Source organism: Panthera pardus, unplaced genomic scaffold (assembly GCF_024362965.1).
Source record: "Panthera pardus isolate Hobbes unplaced genomic scaffold, ASM2436296v1 HiC_scaffold_18, whole genome shotgun sequence".
Taxonomy (NCBI): Eukaryota; Metazoa; Chordata; class Mammalia; order Carnivora; family Felidae; genus Panthera; species Panthera pardus.
Window position 1 is genome coordinate 9,453,180 of NW_026526743.1, and position 20,135 is coordinate 9,473,314.

Consider the following 20,135-nt stretch of genomic DNA (forward strand, 5'->3'; position numbering starts at 1 on the left):
TATGTGTGGCAGTGCTTTTATTCAAAGCTCAAGCTTTGCAGATCATCAAAGAACTCATAATAGAAAGAAACCTTACAAATAAAATGAGCAAGTGTTCAAGCCTTACTCAACATCAGAAATTCCATCAGGGAGAGGAACCATGTGGAACTAACGTATGAGGGAAAGCTGATAACCAGGGTTCACACCTCACCTGATATCAGAAACAAATCTCTGAAAAAAAACACACAAAATGGATGTATGGCAAGGCTTATCCAAAGCTTATTATCCCTTATGGAACATAATTATTATTAGAGGGAAGCCTTACAGATGTAATGAGTGTGATCAGGTTTATTAAAAATGTAGAAATTGGGGAGGGGGATAAACAAGGTTAATGGGATTAAGAGGTACAGACTTCGAGTGATTAAAAAGACCGTAAACAGTGATTTAAAAACACTGATTAAAAAAATGTACAACGTTGTGCTTTGTGGTCTTGAAGAAATTCACATAACATGGAAACCATACATATGTGTCAAGTTCTGTACTTCAGGAAACACCAAAGACTTCATACTGGACAGAAACATTACACCTTTGTAACGAAGGTCATTTTTTTTTTTTTTTAATATTTTTGAATGATTATTTTTGAAAGAGAAACACAGTGTGAGTGGGGGAGGGGCAGAGAGAGAGAGAGAGAGGGAGACACAGAATCTGAAGTAGGCTCCAGGCTCTGAGCTGTCAGCACAGAGTCTGACATGGGGCTCGAACCCACCAATTGTGAGATCATGACCTGAGCTGAAGTTGGACGCTTAACTAACTGCCTGAACCACCCAGGTGAAGGTCATCATTTCTTTAGACAATTCTGTCAATATAAAAATTCATACTAGGGGGAACTAGGTCTGTGTTGTGAATTAACCAATCATAGGTGTTAAATTCCACAGAAAATTAAAATTATTTAAAACTCATGAGATGAAGTGTGTCAATGGAACAAGTGTATCTGTGGAAAGACCTACTAATCATCTTCTGTTTAAATCTTCTTTAAAAATTTCATTTTTCTCTCTATATCTAACCGTGGGGCTCAAATTCACAACCCTGAGATCATGAGTCACATGCTATTCTGGATGAGCCAGCCAGGCACCCCTATAACTTTTTTTACTCAATTATTTGAGGTTTCCTTTTTCTTTTTTTTTATTAATGTGTTGTTTTTTGTTTTTTTGTTTTTTTTACTATTATTTGTTTTTTTAATTTACATCCAAGTTAGCATGTGGTGCAACAATGATTTCAGGAATAGATTCCTTAATGCCCCTTACCCATTTAGCCCATCCTCCCTCCCACAACCTCTCCAGCAACCCTCTGTTTGTTTTATATTTAAGAGTTGATTATTTGAGGATTTGTGAGGCTACATTGTTATTGATGACTTACAACTTCAAGTTTGCAATCCACTGATGTTATACTTTACACGCTTTTTATTTATCAACCATGGTTTTCACAGAGAAAGGATCGGTTGTGTGAAAGGAACATGGGGCTTAGTCATACCTGTATATCCTGGAAAGGCTAGGATGCTAATTTTAAGATACAGTGTAGTATAAATTTGAGATCATGAGTAGTGACAGGGAATAGATGTAAAAGTATTATCTAAATTGCCATGTTTTCTGTGGTCACAGCCTCTCTAGATTGGTTAGTATGATTGAGAGTCTTTGTTGATTAGTACAGGAAATGATTCCTCTATCAGATGATCATGAAACACTGTAGGTGGGGACATTGAGAGAATGTGATTTTCATGTGAGTGATGGGTTACTAGGGGTGGCATATGTGGTAGAGAAAATGGAGGGGGAAAGATGGTCTCTCCCTCTTTTGAAAGGTAATGTATAAAATTACTCTTATTTTTGAAAACTCAAGGTTATAGAGGACATTTTAATCAGAACCAAGGTAGGGGTTCTTGGGTGGCTCAGTATGTTGAGTGTCTGACTTGATACCAGTTCAGGGTTGTGTCGTTGGGCTCTCTGCTGAGCGTGGAGCCTGCGTAGGATTCTCTCTGCCCCTCTCACCTACTTGTGCTGTCTGAAAAAACAAACAAAATGCAAAACTAGTACGCTTGTGAGGATTGAAACTTGGATTTTGATACATTTTGATTTATTGTACCCAATTTCTCAGATAATATCTAAGTACGTAAAATATAGGCTTTTGTGTAACCCTAAATGAATGATGTTTTATTAGCCCATGTGCATCCCACCTCATTGGGCCATTTCATAACGAACACTAATGATACATCCTTGTCCTCTCTAGGTTGAGTGTCGTCCATAACATTTTTTTTTTTCCGTGTTGGATTCAAACCTGCAGTTGTAGAAATATATATTCATAAGTTCGATTTGGGAGTTACACACTCCATAGTATATCCCAGATTATTTTTGTGGCTCTAATGAAAATAACATAGCAATGCAATTTCAACTCTCACCCTTTACAACCTGCCTTCCCATTCAGAAATATACACCATATGATTATATTTCAGCATGTCTTTTGTACTGAAATAAGACACATGTGTTGCACGTTACATTAAGAGAATAGAAAAGTAGTGGGTATATGAAAACTATTAGGAACTAAAAGAATATTTCAGAGGTAAGGATAAAGGTAACAATGTATACTTTGTGCTGGAGTGCTCAGGGAATAATTTGAAAAGAAATCTTCATGAGTTTACTCTCAAGAATGAACATACTCAATGGGAATCTTTTTTGATAACTAGAAATCTCATTTACCTTCTAAAACATTTTTTGCTCGTTTGCACTTGTGCATACTCCACTGGAACAGATGGCAGATGTCAAGAATGATGACTCCATTGTCTGAAGTGTAAGGAGAATGTTTATTACATAATGATGCTTTCTCGGGAGGGCAGGATAGGGTTCTCAAGTTCTGAAGATGGGTAGAGAAAGCAGGAAATGGTGACTACATTGTTATGATGCATCCTGTGTGGGGCTGGGGAGAAGGTACTCATTGACACTGTGAACTTACAACTACTGCCAAGGGTATGGCCTCTTGGGCGTCATTATTAGCTTGCCCTGCCCAGATTGGCAGAATAGTAAGAGGTTGCAATGACGCTTCACAGGCATCATTAGTTGGGCATCAAAAGTGGAGTCAGACTGTTTAATACAAACCTGAATGTTTACTCTTGACTGACTTGGTTGGGAAAGACCATAATCTTCCTCATGCTGACTACTACCTTCTTTTTTTCTGATGCACAAATAGCCCCTACTGCATAGTATGATTTTGGAAAATGGTCATGAAATACTGTTTAGATCAATTACCGAAGATATTTTTAGACTGGTTATGATATGGATATGATAACTATTAAGTTATAGTCTAATTTTAAAATATATTCAAAAGTAGTAGAATATTTCTCAACTCCAATCCTTTTGTAGATCCTTTTGTAGAATGGAATGAATGGAATCTCAAAATGAGTTCTCCCATTTTTCTACCAAGATGCTAGAATCAGGGAATGCCTGGGTGACTCACTGGGTTAAGCTCCCAACTCTTAATTTTGGCTTCAGTCATGATCTCACGGTTCAAGGGATCAAGCCCTGTGTTGGGCTCCACACTGAGTGTTGAAAAATAAACTTTAATAAACTTTTTTAAAAGGTGCTGGAATCAGTATATCTGTATTGCATATTGGCAAATTAGTGTCAGAATCAGGTAAGTAAAATTAATAAATTTCAAAGGAAATGTGTAAGTCAAAACATTAAGGACTAATTATTTTTGACTTATTTGTTACACCTATCAGACTGGTCATGGGTTACATGCAATGTTATACTCTCCGGATAAATTACAGAGTCTGCTGATAAAATCTGTCTCAGCCTACAGTTATCCTGACAACCTTGTCATTTAATTTTAATAAGGGGTAATTTTACATTTGATTTGCAAAATGTTTTCTTCCCCATCTTTTTCTTTTACCTTCCTTATTTAGGCGTGAGCATGAAATTTGAAAATTCCTCAGTATCCTTATTTTATTTTAATTTATTTGTTTTTGAGAGAGAGAGAGAGAGTATGCAAGTGGGGGACGGGCAGAGGAAGAGGGAGAGAATCTCAAGCAGGCCCCACGCTTGGTACACAGTTGACACAGGGCTCAATCCCATGACCCTGGGATGTTGGCTTGAGCCAAAATCAAGAGTCTTGACGCTCACCTGACTGAGCCACTCAGCCGCCCTGAATATCGTTATCAAAATGGCATTATTAAAATATGTATCTAATTGGAAAAACCTCAAAAGATTATTTCCATGTAAATAAGACAAAACCTAATAAAGAAAAGGCCTTTGCCCCTCCCCATTCATCCTTCTTGGTCCTACAGCGGCCATCCTGCTGTAAGGAGAGAGAGTGCTGAGTGCTAAGGGAGGGGGAGCAGGCAGAGGACTGCCCAGGGGACCCGTCCCATCCCAACCTGCATCTCTGGGCTTCCTGTTATGTGAGAATGATAGACCACCTAGTTGTTTCAGCCACTGATTTCCAGGAGGTGTGTCCCTCACAAATGAACACTGTCTGACCTGACCAATAACATTAATGTTTACACTGAGAGTAGAATGGAGCATTTGAGAGAGAATCTTAAATTTAATATTTTGTAGCTTAGAAAAAGCTTTCTTAAAACATTACTTCCCTGATGAGTTAGAGCTGTTCAGCATATGTTACCTAAAACTCACAATGCGAATGAAAAAAAAATACAGCTTGAGAACTTATGACAAATGTTCAGAATGTTATGTTAGAAAGTTACAGGAGTTAGGGGCACCTGGGTGGCCCAGTTGGTTGGGCGGCCAACTTTGGCTCAGGTCATGATCTTGCAGTCCGTGAGTTCGAGCCCCGCATCAGGCTCTGAGCTGTCAGCCTGCTGAGCAGAGCCTGCTTCAGATTCTGTGTCCCCCCTCTCTCTGTGCCCCTCCCCCACTCGTGCTCTGTCTCACTGTCTCTCTAAAATGTTAAAAAAAATTTTTTTTTAAGTTACAGGAGTAAGGAATTTGGTGGCACAAATAGAATTACATGTTTACTTGACCATTTCAACTATTAATCTCTGAGATAATGCGCTGCAGTAACTTTCTACTTTGCATGGATAAATGCATTCACTTCTATCAGGAACTATTCTAATCACTGACATTAGCAGGAAACAAATTTTCTGCCTTTAAGTAGCTTATATTCTATACGGGTAAGTCTATAAGGATAAAATATGATACTGGTAAGTACCATAAATGTGTTCATGTGCAATAATAGAGTGACAGGGTTTCCTAATTTAAACAATGTTTTCAGGCAATACCCACATGAGGTCATCTTTGACCAGAACCACTGAAAGTGTATCATGCAAATACCAATGAGGAAGGGCAAGTGGGTGGAGGAAAGCAGCAGAAAATTGCCCGAATGGGAACATATTTACAGTTAATGTTTGTAATGTTTACACATTGGTATCCACAATTGGTGGATTGTGGAATATCCACCATTGGTGTGTGGCTTGGTGAAATGTGATATTAAGTTTCTACTGGAGACATTTAAATTTTGGGACTCCTTGTACTTAGAATTTTTAAAATTTTAACAATAGAACTCCCCAGAGGGCTTAAGAGCATATGTGATAGATCCAAAACCATGACCTGTTTGGAGAATGCACAGACCTATTTCTTTATGGCAGCCTTACCGCTATTGAGAGAACACAGCAGTGAGGTGGGGTAATGAATTAGTGGATTTGTGAAAACTGTCTAGGGAGTTGATCCCAGGACTTATTAAGATACATACTTTTCCTGTTGTCTACCCTTATACCCAGCCAAGGGTTTATTGCTTCTTCCACTTACGAATGTGTACCAAGTAGTGCCTGGTGGGTCTTTTACGCCTCAGTTATATCTTCAATGTCAATATCATCAAAAAGTTTTTAACCTGTAATAAGATACTGTACTTGCAAATTGAAAAGTAACAATTGCATATTCCATGTTCTCTTCATGAGTACAAGACCTACTCCCAATTATTCTTAGTTTTCCAATTGAGACCAATCTTGTGTCACCATTGCCATTTCATTATGTTTCATATCCCAAATTTTATACTAATTCAGATGTGATGAGAATGTGACTCTGTGTGCTAAGTTGGCAAACTTTTATGTAAGGAACATACAGTAAATATTTTATTCTTTGTAGGCCATACTGTTTCTGTTACCATTCTTCCAGTATGCCCTTATTGGGTCAAAAGTACCTAAATATGAGTGTGGCTGCATTCCAGTTACACTTCACGTAAAAACAGACGGTAGGCTGTACTTGGCTCATGTTCTGTAGGTGGCAGACTCCTGATCTACACAAAGGAATTATGAGCACTAGAGTAGTGGGGTGCCTGGGTGGCTCAGTCGGTTAAGCATCCAACTTCGGCTCAGGTCATGATCTCACAGTTTGTGAGTTCAAACCCCGCATTTGGCTTTGTGCTGACAGCTTAGAGCCTGGAGCCTGCTTCCAATTCTGTGTCTCCCTCTCTGCTCCTCCCCCACTCATGCTCTGTCTCTCTCTCCTTCAAAAATAAGTAAAAACATTTTTAAAAAATTTAAAAAAAGAGCACTAGAAGTAGTAGCTATATGGGTAAATAAAAACTGTCTTTCCTATTTTTAAGCCTCTTTATAGTGGACGGTTTAAGAAACTAACAGTCTAGGGGCACCTGGGTGGTTCAGTTGGTTGAGCGTCCGACTTAGATGCAGGTCATGATTTCAAAGCTCATGAGTTTGAGCCCCGCATCGGGCTCTGTGCTGACAGCTCGGAGCCTGGAGCCTGCTTCAGATTCTGTCTCCCTCTCTCTCTGCCCTTCCTCTGCTCACTCTCTATCTCTCAAAAATAAATAAATGTTAAAAAAGAAAAAAGAAAAGAAACTAACAGTCTAGTATATATGTGTATAGTATATGTAAAAGTAATCTATACTAATGGTAGCACGGGGCAGGAGTGGAGAAATGGAACTCCTTGTGGAAAGGAAAGGTCGGGTGCTCCATATGAAGAAGTATAAACTCACATGAAGGTATAATGTGGTCAGCTGTATAGGATAACTCCTAAAGCAAACACATAAAAAATAGTTATCGCTAACACCAGTAAACAAAGAAACAAACAAAAAGTATTTAAAGCAAAATTATCTATAAAAATTCAGTTATTTCATGGGCACCTGGGTGGCTCAGCCCATTAAGGGTCTGACTTCGTTCAGGTGATGATCTCACGGCTAATGAGTTTTAAGCCCTGCATCTAGCTCTGTGCTGACAGCTCAGAGCCTGGAGCTTGCTTCAGATTCTGTCTCCGTCTCTCTGCCCTTCCCTCACTCAAGCACAGTATTTCTCTCTCTCTCTCTCTCTCTCTCTCTCTCTCTCTCTCTCTCTCTCTCTCTCTCAAAAAGAAACATTAACAAAAATTCAAAAATAATATTCATATACTTCAAAGAAGACAGAAAAGGAACAAAGGAGACGTTACAAAAGCAATAGCAAGATAATTTATATATTAATATCTGTAAAACAAACTTAAGGCCCTGTTGTAAAGCAAACATTGACACTGATTTTTTTTAGTTTTATTTATTTTAAGACAGAGAGAGAGGGAGAGAGGGAATCTGAAGCAGGCTGTATGCTGTCAGTGTAGGCCCAACATGGGGCTGAATCTCAAGAGCCATGAGATCATCACCTGAGTTGAAATCAAGAGTCTTGCACCTAACCATGTGAGCCAACCAGTTGACCCCATGAATTGAATTTTTAAAAGACAGGCAGCAAAATATTTCTTACAAGAAATTCACTTCAAAAATTAAGGACACAAAGTAAATCATGAAAAAAAGATAAACATAAATGGTATTAACAATAGAGTAGCTATATCAGATTAAAGTTAATTAAAGAGCAAATTGTATGACCAGGGATAATGAAATCTATTTCACAGTCATAAAGGGATACATTCCCCAGAATGACATGAGAATCCTAAACCATACACGTGGCAACAGAACTTCAAAACCCCTGAGAAAACGGACAGGAACGCAATGACAGACCAGTCAACAATGACAGTCAGAGATCTCCATGTCCCTTCTCTCCATAATAGAACAAGTAGACAAAATCAGTACCTCAGCGACTGTAACATGACTATCAAGGAAACTGCCCCAATTGACATTTACAGAGCTGTGAGATAAAAGAAAAAGTATGTATTGTTCTCTGTCCCTGGCTCCTGTACAGAACTCCTCATGTCCTTGTATTGCCTAAGTGACGAGGGTAACAGCAGCATCTTTTGTTCTAATGAGGCCTCTCCTGTGTGGGCTCTTTGGGTGGGGCTGCTCACCGGAAGGATGGTGATTTTGAGCCTCATCCCCTCATCCTCCAGAGAGAGGACAGGGGCTGGAAATGGAGTTAATGACTGGTCATGCATATATGAGGAAGTCTCCTCAAAAGCCCAATGGCTGGAGGTTCAGAGAGATTTCAGGCTGGCGAACACCGCCCCTCCAGGAGGTGACACACCCCAACTCCATGGGGACAGAAGCTTCTGCACGGAGGACCTTCCCAGACCTCATCCCGTGTGTCTCTTCATCTGACTGTCCATCCGTATCCTGTATCATAGCCTGTAATAAACTGGTAAATGTGTTTCGCCCAGTTCTGTGAGGGGCTCTAGCAGGCTAGTCACAGACAATGAGGGGGTTGTTGGCACCTCTGATCTAGACCAGTTTGCAGAAGCACGTGCATCAGCCTGGACTTGCACCTGGCGGCTGGAGTGTGTGGAGGGGCATCCAGGGAGAGGGTGTCACAGTTGAGGTGAATGGTAGGAAGCCAGCTGGTGTCGGAGACTGCTTGTGGGTGGGGGAAACCCTCCATGTATTTGTGACCAGAAGTGTCAGAAGTGAAGTCTTCCGTGTGAGTAGTGAGGGAGACAGGAGAGAAGCACACAGTAGGGGAAAAAACAGACTTTCTCCCTACACAGGAGAAATACTGATTTTTTTCATTCATAAGAACGCTCCACCTAACCAGGGAATTAAACACAATCTTTAAAAGTGCACACAGTACTTTCCCAAGAGAAACCATATTCTGGGCCATCAAACTAGTCTCGCTAAATTTTAAAAGAATTCACATCACACAAAATATGTGTACGACCACCATGGAATTATGATAGAAATCACTAATAGAAAAGCCTCTGGAAAATCCACAAATACTTGGAAAATAATGACCTCCTTGTGACTAACCCTGGGACAAAGAAGACGTAGAGAAAGAAATGAGAATGTAGCCTGAAGTGAATGAAAATGAAAGCAGAACATTCATAATTTGCCACCACAGCGGGAGAAACTGAAGACCACGTCCTTGGAAAAGGGCTAGCCACAGAACACCTAAGCCAAAGACTCTTCCTTTTTGTTTGTTTGCTTTGGGTGTTTAACCAAGGGGTGTGAACCTCCTCCTAAGTGAGCTCATGTAGTTCTGAGGCTTACTTAGGTGAAGCAGGACAGTGAAGACGGCAAGGTTCTTGAGGTTATTTATAAATATTTGATTGTGATAAACCAGCTGAAAATGTTGTGACTGAGAACCCATAGTCCACTGAGGGTAGGTGGATTGTAAAGGGCAATATATTTCTAGATGCATTAAAATAAATGGGGGTACCTGGGTGGCAGAGTCAGTTGAACAGAGCGTGGAGCTCCCTTAAATTTCTCTCTCCCTCTCTCTGTCTCTGCCCCTACCCCATGTGTGCATGAGCTCTCTCATGAAATAAAGTTACAAAATTAAAACAATAAAATTAAAAATAAATGGATATTTTAATGGAAGTAGAGAATATAACATGGCAGATATGAGGGTAGTAATATAGGGAGGGAGTAAGTGAAAACATGATTTCAAAGGTGGTACAATGACTGGAGACAATGACTTTGGGTAGTTAAGATGGGTAAGGAGAAAAGAAAAGGTCACAAAGTACCAGTCAGCTTTCTAGAAGGGTTTTGTATGGTAACAAATATCCCTGAATTCTCTTGGGTTCATCAGAACAAACATTTATTTCTTCCTCATATCACTTCTATCATTAGTCACCTCTTGCTTGGTTCTGTCATTTGAGTCTGGGATTCGGGATAGAACTTCAGTCTATGTGGTTATAACTATTCTTGCGCCAGAGAGAGAGAGAAGGAGCAAACAAAGCTTTGAAAGCTTCTGTTTACACTTAAAATATGCCATTCTACTCACACTGCATTAGTCAAGGTGGCTATAAATTGGGAAGGACGTGTAGTCCCCTCAAAAAGAAGAAGGGTTGTGTAAGTCAAGTGGCCAAGCTTGATATCAAAGAGCAGAGACATATAATCTCACAAGAGGGTGATAATTAATTGGAAATATTACAATGTACGATAGTACAACTTCTATCAGAAATCATTTATCCCTTCTTTGTATTTCACACAAAATACACTTAGGTTTGTCCCGAAAGAAAAAATTTCTACCCAAACATGACTACAGTCACATGGGAGGGTCTCGCAACAGTCTCGTGAGATTCCTCTTGGTTGAGAGCCTGACGTGGAGTCCTCACTCCTAACACATTATGGTGGAACAGAAAAAAACTCAATAAACCCTCCCATTCGGAAAAGAAAAGGAAAGGAGGGACCCAGCAGTCTCTGGTCCACAGCAAACAGGGAGGGGCAGGAATGAGGAAGGATCTTTTCTTAGGTTCTTACTTTTCCCCTGAGAATAGCTTTCCAGTCCTTTGTGTTTCACCGTTCTTGACTTCATGTAGTTACATCTGCTAAAGTGTCAGAAACCCTGTCTTCCTTGCACAACCAGCCGTTTTCCCCAGTGACCTCCTTGCCATCATAATGTACATCACCAAACATTACTGCATGATCACAGTTTCCTTCTGGTGCAAACTTGGCGCATCGTGGACAGCACAGTATTTTTAAATAGCACTTTATGTGATACCAAACAGCTACATCTATTAGCTACGCCCACCATATTTAGCTAGACATGCCATGCTCTTCGTATTTATTTCAGGGTCATTGAGCCTCTCGGGCCCCTCTAATAGAGCCACGCCTGTGCTTTCCGTTCACTAAGCCATGCTGTCCAAGAGAAGCAATCCCACAGGACCTACTGCAGTCAACGGCAGGTAACTTCATAGGGCATTAATTAGGGCCATGTCTTTCATGTAGACTTTGCCATGATTTTGAATTTTAACTTGCCCTTGATCTCAAAGGATTTATTAATGGTAAGTTTTACCCGCTAGAGATGAGGCACAGTTACGTCCTTAAGTCCTACTTGCAAATCAGGTCATTCACTTCTGACATCAGGTCTTTCTTGGAATACTGTGTTAAATGCAGCTGAGAACAAAGTGGCATGGTAGTATCTTTTGCTTTCCTGATCTCTATATTGGTGGAATTGATATACAGGGGGAATAACCATCCCCCACCTCGGGAGCATTTGCAAAGTTCTGGGGACATTTTTAATGTCATCATTGCCGCGGTTCCACTACTATCTAGTGGGTACAGGCCGGCGATGCTGCTAAATATCCCACAATGCACAGTACAGCTTCATACATGAAAGAGTTATCTGAGCCCCAATGTCTACAGAATAGTATAACTTATACCATGTAAACCTCAATCAAAAGAAAGCAGGAATGTCTATATTAATACCAGATAGAACAAATTTCAGAGAAAACAAAATTACTGAGGATAGAGGGGGAAATTACATGATTGACGGGTCAAACAAGGTGACTTTGCAATGCTGAGTGTATATCCACCAAAGAATAGCTGCAAAATATGTTAACCATCAAATGATAGAACTGAAAGGAGAAACAGACAAATTGACAATTACAGCTCGAGACTTGTCTCAATAATTGATAGAATGATGACAGAAAGTCAGCAGGACACTGGTGAACACTACAACACCATCAAGTCACATGATCTCATCAACATTTTTCTAACACCACCCAAACACAGGAGATTACACATTTTTTCCCCCTCAAGAACATATATCAAGACAGTTCTTCTGCTGGGTCCTAAGGCACCCTTCAGCAAAGTCAAAAGAATAGAATCCTAGAGGGTGTTCACTGCCCACAATGGAATCCAAATCCAAAAAGAAAACGAAACAAAAAAATTAACTGGAAAATCTCCAAACATTTGGAAACTAAACAAAATACTTTCAAATACCCCACAGTTCAAAGTGGAAGACTCAAGTGAAATATACAGGCTGAAAGAAAATGAAAATACAACCTGCCATTTTTGTGAGGTTCAACTAAAGCAGTACTGAGAAGGAAACTGATAGGACTCAATGTACTAGAAAAGAGGGAAAATATCCAAGAATAATCTAAGTTGCAGTAAGAAATCAGAAGGAAAAAAAAGAAACACAACCGAAGCAGAAAGAAGGAAATAATAAAGGCAAGAGCAAAAATAAGTAAAACTGAACACAGGAAAACAGTAGAGATAATAAAGCAAAGAGATGGTTCACTGAAAAAAATAATGTTCATGATTCACTAGCCTAACTACCAAATAATATAAGAGAAAACACAAATTCCTCCTAACAAATTAAAAAGGGAATATTACTCCAGAACCTGGAGACATCAAAAGGGTAGTAAGGGATTAATATAAAACTCTACACAGATATACTTGAAAATTTAGGTGAAATAGATCAATTCCTGTAAAGGTACACCTTACCACAAGTCACCCATGTGAAAAAAATGATAGGAATGCTTTGAATTGCAGAATAAGGTTGTAATCTTGAAATTCCCTCCCAAAAAAGAAACCTGCAGGTACATAGAGTGAGTGTTGAGAGTTTAGCTAATACTGGTGCCTCAGGATCCATTCTGTGTGGCCAGGTGGTCTGTAGGGACCTTGAACTGATACTAGCCTTTCCCTTGAGCACATACCCTAATAAGAGCCACGAAGTCAGAAGCAAACTGTACCTTTTCTTTCAATGGTGTCCATATTGCCTTGATGGTGATTTCAAAAGCGATACTACTCCTTTTGAAACAAACTACATCGTGTACTCCAGCTTCAAATTGCTACTCATCTCCTGCACCAAGCTTGATGAAAGGGCCCTCCATAACCTGGGAGTTATGAGTGTGGGATTCAGGATAGAACTTTGTTTTTATATTTTAATATTTAAATAATAAATTTACTTAAAAATATTAAGAAAAAAAGACAATTTTAAGCTATATTTCTTCTGGTTTAAAATCATTTCAACAGTATTTCCAATTCACTAACTCACCTCTCTTGCTTTTCAAGATCCTCTCTCTTGTATCCTCAAGTTTGAAAAGCAGAAGTCCATCTTGAAATCTCTTTCTCCCCAACCATGCCAGCTACCATCAAGATTTAATACAGAACAGTCTGCCTTCTAAACATCTCAAAAGTATGTTCAGTCTTTTCCCACATACCCAATGTTTACTGACTGCCTCTCACCTGCACCCTTTCTAAAATTCACCTGACACCTCTTCCTATGTTCCTCTTTGTCCCCCACAGTTTACTCTTCAAATGTTGAGCAGAAAACATTTTCATGCACTCATCTTGCTCCATGAGCATTACCATATTTCAAATGTCCCCAGTTTCTCTTAGGATATAAAGCACAATATTTCACGACATAGCCTCCAAAGCCAGCAGTAAGTAAACCTGGTTTTCCCTCCGCCTTCACTCCAGGCCGTTTGTATCACAAATCAGGATTCACAATTGCAATCTCAGGTACATCTTGGGAAATTTTAATATCTCAGTTTGAAAGTTACACATTCAAAGATCTATCCAGTATGTTCACATTATTTCAGGACTGTTTTGTAGAATCTTAACTTCTCCACTGTTACCATTAATAAAAATAGAAACTATATAACTACACACATATTAATTACAGATGATTTCATGTACCATGCTCTTTACTATTTCCTATTAGGCTGGTGTCCGTGTGTCTAGTTCACCCCTCTCCCTGCAGTGAAACTGGTTCATTATTGTTCTTCACATTCTTTGAGGTTTCAGTGCATCCCTGACTGAACAGGTGGAAGACAATTCATATATCCCTGATGAGATGAGGGAATTATGTATTTCTTCCACAGGAGACACAATACAGCCTGAATATGCTGGGGTCATGGTTCATGAGAACAAAAGATCTAATACTTGGAAAACATGCAAGGATTAGTACAGCGACATTCACCAGCCACCAACTAGAATTATCAAAGAGAGGCAAGTAAACATAAATAATGGAAGAAATGGCATTAAACAATACAATGGTGGTCACCAAAACAAGGATGCTTTGGGTGGCTCTGGTCTCAGGGGAGGTCTGGGGGAGAGATTGTTCCTATGGATGCATTGGACCATCTGCGTGTGACTGTGAAAGAGAAAAACTATGGAGCTGCTGGCCAACGTCATGTGTCCCAAACACAAAATGTCAAGGAAAGATGTCATTGCTGCCTATAATGAGCCTGTGATCTTGTCTCTACACTGTGAAGCACAACAATATCCCAAACACTTTTTTGGTAATAGTTTTGTTGTTCCATTTACAGTCATATAAATGGGAAAAAACTTATTTGCTAGCATGTGGAACACCCTGCACAGGATACTTGAGGGGCCAATGTACTTTGGAGCTTTCACTTTAAGCTCTGCCCACCTGGAGTTCCCAGGGCTGATCGTGATGGCCTGGAAGACACTCAAGGGCAGGTGGAACAAAGGGACATACCTCTGGCCACTCCGTGAACGTATAAAAGAACGTAGCATCCACAATAAATGGTGAAATGTTTCAGCCCTAGCGCTGCCATCGTCTCTGGGATTCCTCTAGAGAGAATGGGCAAGGAGCTGGGTATACTCAGGTGCCTGAGAACCAACTTTGTGGATCTCGGCTTGCATCCCCTGAAGCAAAGGGACATCTAATGATAGAAGAGTGAGAAACTGCCCAGGATTCCAATGACTATGTGGAATAGGAAGATCACTACTATATTCAAATCCACCGAGGCCATTCTGTCATTGTCCAGAACTCACACGTAGAGGATTCTGCATGAAAATAATGAGTTTTGGGCTACACTTTCATGGAAAATAAGATCTTCACTTACCTCTCCCTTTCTCTGAGAGTGAACATCTAAACTCTATTGTCTTTTGTTAAGAGATGTCCAAAGTTACATGTGTGTCTTTTTATAGCACTTAACAATGTGTGGGTCACTGTTATTACTGCTTTCCCTATTGCAACTTATATAATATTCACAACCCTATGAGTTAGGAACTAACATTACTCTCACTCTATAGACGAGGAGAATTTAACCATGGGAAGTTAAGTGACTCATGTAAATAGCAGAGGAATCACGATTTGAACCTTGGTTGCCTAGTGGCAGTGACATGAATGTTTGCTACGGTACTATACTATGCCAGGAACCTCATTATGGATACACGCACACACATACACACACACACACACACACACACACACACACACACACACACCTTCTCATATTTTAAATTTATTTTACTTACTAAACCTGGTTTGATCATTTCCCACTTTCGTTTAAGTATTCTTTATAACCAATATAACTATGGAGTGAAGATTCAAAGGTCTTAATAAATTATACATGCACTGAGTAATTTTATTGAGCCAGTCTGATTTATTTAATGCAGACAACTGTTAGGATGGCAGCTGAACTCATTTCATTTTTTGCCTGGACCAAAAGGACAATGGCATCCGTAACAGAAATTATTGTGCGGAACTGCACTGTGTGCTAACATACGGGACATGAAACATCACATGGTGATAAAGCTTATTAGGGCAGAAAATAAATTAATCCTCTTTAAAGATCTATCACTGTATGTTTGCTATTTTAGAACAAACGGAATCTGGAGCCAATATTTGATTTGGAAAAGCTATTAAAACACAATGCAAACATGCAAAATGGAATTTGAAGACTTCAACTCTTGGGATCTTGAAAAGCAAGAGAGGTGAGTTAGTGGATTGGAAATACTGTTGAAGTGATTTTAAACCAGAAGAAATATAGCTTAAAATTGTCTTTTTTTCTTGATGAGATATTTTTAAATAAATTTATTATTTAAATATTAAAATATAAAACAAAGTCCTTAATTTTTTGCTCTTTAAATCCCTCTGTGGTGACATTAGCTTTTTCTTAAAGTATCTTTCCTAATTTCAGGAAAGAAAATTGTCTTGCAGATCAATAGTCCACAGAGATTTTCAGGAGAGGCACACTTACTGTCTCCATTAAGCACACAAAACTCAAGTTATAGAAGAATAATTTTCAGCACTTCCCATTCAGTCACACTGTTTCTGCTGAGAATCAGGTATTTCAATTGGTTCCATCATATTCATTATCACATGCACATGCCTTCACAGGGCTCACAATATTGCTCCCGAAAATATCTCTGACTCTTGCTCATGGGATTGAATAGCAGATAAGTTCCTAAAGTATAATCTTTTTTTTTTTTTTTTTTTTTTAAGTAGACTGTTCATGCCCAGTGCGGGGCTTGAACTCATGACCCTGAGATCAAGACCTGAGCTGGGATCGAGAGTTGGAAGCTTGACTGAGCCACCCAGGCGCCCCCTGAAATTATAATCTTGAAGTATCTTAAAATTCAGACTCTGAGCGCACTTGGATCAAACACGAAGAACCCCGTCAATGAGGATTTTGTTAAATTATGTTAGCAGCAGTCATGCACTGATTGAGCAGTCTCTCTCACAAGCTCAGCCTGTGCCGGAAGATTCTTTTCCCAGATATGCTCACCTATGCTCAGCAGATTCCTGCTGCATCTCCCAACCGTAGAGACTGTGGTCTCACACTAAACTAGAAGATTCTCGCAGACTCCTTCCTGCTGCCAGGACTGGAGGCTGAGTATAAAGTAGCAGGCAAAGCATGTGTGGGAGGGAGGAAGCCAAACCCTGAGATACAGGTTAGTGATTCTGAGACCTCACCTCCCCAAAGAATTGCCGTCATCATGTCAGCTGTAGTGACAATGATAATTTAACACTTGGGGAACTGAGAACGGTTCTGAAAAAGTCTTTAATTACCAGGATCTATTAGAAGTTTCTAGTGAGCATAGCCAAAGGGATCGTTGGAGTGTTTGAGAGCGACTCTTCCTTTTCCATTATTCCAGCAAGCAGACAGGGTGTCCCATGGAAGGAGGAAATGCTGAGGTCTGAGCCATGAAAGACCAGCCGAGAAGCACACGTGCTTCATTGGATTTTGTGCTTCCCTGAGAATTTCTTTTACCCCAGTCTAATTCTTTGTTACTCCTCACACCCAAGTACCACCACCATTTAAAACTTATGGGCAGAGAGAAAGAATCCTACAAATGACTCAAGAAGGATTTTTCTATTTAAAAATTCTTCAATATCTGCAGTACATTTTAAATCTTCAATAAATGCAAATAAAGAACATGATGTCAATACATGAGATTTAAAAATATTTGTCCCACTTCCCCAACTCAAAACAAATTAACTAGAAAGCCTATATAAAAATGGACATTTTTTAGGACTATACATTTAAAAAAATTTTTTTTAATGCTTATTTATTTTTGAGAGAGAAACAGTGTGTGTGTGAGCAGGGAGCAGGCAGAGAGAGAGAGAGAGGGAGACACAGAATCCAAAGTAGGCTCCAGGCTCTGAGTTGTCAACACAGAGCCTGACATGGGGCTCGAGCCCACAAATCATGAGATCATGACCTGAGCTGAAGTGGGTCGCTAAATGGACTCAGCCACCCAGGCGCCCCTCTAGGACAATACATTTTATCAAAATTGATTTCAGTAAGATAAGGAGTCCAAACAGACTAATATTCATAGAGAAAAGGAAGACATTTATCAGAGTCCCTCACAAATAAAAGCACCCAGATTCTACCATTCTTTTAAATAGCAGATAAGCTAATGCTACTTACTCAATTCAAGAGCATCAGAGAAGAAATAAAATTTCCAAATTATCTTTTTATGTCAAATAAAATTCTGATACTAAAACATCCTAAAGTTGGTACCAAAAAGACTGCCACAGAAAGATCTCACATCTGCTTAGATATGGTACCATGTAAAATAAATATAGGCAAAACCCCTGAAAATAATCTAAAAATATGATGACCAAGTGAAATTTATGTCTGGAATTCAAGAATGATTCACTATTAGGAAATTCATTAATATAAGTTCATCATATTTGTGAAGATAAATCAAGAAACTTACTCATAGTTACAAAAATATTATTTGGAAGAATTCAACATGGAAGAATGTGGAATCAAAATACTCAAAATTAGGAATTTCTTTAGGATCTTTCCAACTTGATAAAACGAAGTCCTGTTCTTGCTCTTAGGGAAGCCCTAAAGATAGTCCACTAAGGCCAGAAAAACCACAGTAAAAAAAGTACATGATCACCCATTGTATTCATTTATCATTATATTAGAGGTTTAGCTAGGGCAATTGATGTATGTGTGTATTTATATTTTTATTATTTATTATTATTATTTTTAAATATAGTTTATTGTCAAATTTGGCTAACATACAGTGTGTAAAGTGTGCTCTTGGGTTTTGGGGTAGATTCCCCTGGTTCATTGCTTACATATAACACCCAGTGCTCATCCCAGCAAATGCCCTTCTCAATGCCCATCACCCATTTTCCCCTCCCCCCATCCCCTCAGTTTGTTCTCTGTATTTAAGAGTCTTTTATGGTTTGCTTCCCTCCCCCTCTGTTTGTATCTATTATTTTTCCCCTTCTCTTCCCCCATGGTCTTCTGTTAAGTCTCTCAAGATCCACGCATGAGTGAAAACATACGATATCTGTCTTTCTCTGACTGACTTATTTCACTCAACATAATACCTTCCAGTTCCATCCACGTTGCTCCAAATGACAGGATTTCATTCTTTCTCATTGCCAAGTAGTATTCCATTGTATATATAAACCACATCTTCCATATCCATTCATCAGTTGATGGACATTTAGGCTCTTTACATAATTTTAGCCAGGCAATTTAAAATGGCAGAGGAATTAGAAACAAAGATGTAGAACTATGTTTGCAGATGATACAAGCATACCTCTAGAAACACAATAGAAAATTCACTATGAGAAATAATTCAGTAAGATAATAGGATATAATACTGATATGCAAAAACAATAGCCTTTTTGTACATAGGCTATTTTTTTGAAGATTTTATTTTTAAGTAATCTCTACACCCAACATGGGGCTTAATCTCACGATTCTGTGATCAAGAGTTGCAAGCTCCACCACCTGAGCCACCCAGGCGCCCCTGTACATAGGATATTTTTGTACAATGGCCTATGTATGATAAATAATCATTTACAAGTTATAGTAGCAGGGCCTGCAATTACAAAAGTGTAATGTAAAATGGGGTCGCATGGGTAGCTCAGTTGGTTGAGCATCCGACTTCATCTCAGGTCGTGGTCTCAAGATTTCTGGGTTCAAGCCCCGAGGGAGGCTCTGTGCTGACAGCTCAGAGCCCGGAGCCTGCTTTGGATTCTGTGTCTCCCTCTCTCTCTCTGCCCCTCCCCCACTTGTGTGCACTCTCTCAAAAATAAATAAATAAACATTTAATGAAAAAATGTAACATAAAATGAAATAGGGACACGTGGGCGGCTCAGTCAGTTGAGCGCCTGACTCTTGATTTCAGCTCAGGTAGTGATCCCAGGGTTGTGGGATCCGCCTTGCTGAACATGGACCCTCTTGGAATTCTCTCTCTTTCTCTGTCTGCCCCTCTCCCCTGCTTTTGCACTCTCTAAATAAATAAATAGCTTTAAAATATGAAATTAACTAGGAATGAATCTAACAAAAATGTGTAAAACCTATATGGGGGAACCAATAAAACATTCCTGTAATATATGAAAGTAGAAATAAATGAATGTAAATTTACATCATGTTCTTGGGTAGAAAAACTCAATATTATAAAAAGATGAGTTCTTCTTCATCTAATTTATGAGTTTAATTCAATCCTGACATAGATACCCTCAGTTAGTTTTTTGAACTAGCAATGTTACTGCAAAGATCTTACAGAATAAAGAACAAATAAGAATAGCCACAAAAACTGTAAAGAAAAGAACACCAAAATGAGTATTGTTATTTTTATGATATGTTTAATTATGAACAGACTATTACATCAGTGACGTTAAAAATTCAGAAGTATGTCAAAGTGCATAAGAAAACTTAACCAGCAAAAACTGTAGTAGGGATAACATCATTAATGCTTGGTATTTGGGAAATGAGAATTCCAATCAAAATGATAATAAATGGTCTTATTCTTCACATCCTACAGCGGGG

General features: G+C 39.1%; 1 pseudogene; it reads right to left on the reverse strand.

The window, feature by feature from the left end:
* Positions 1 to 13,936: 13,936 nt before the first annotated feature.
* LOC109260974 (vomeronasal type-1 receptor 2-like) lies at positions 13,937 to 14,946 on the reverse strand (annotated as a pseudogene).
* Between the last annotated feature and the right edge of the window lie 5,189 nt (positions 14,947 to 20,135).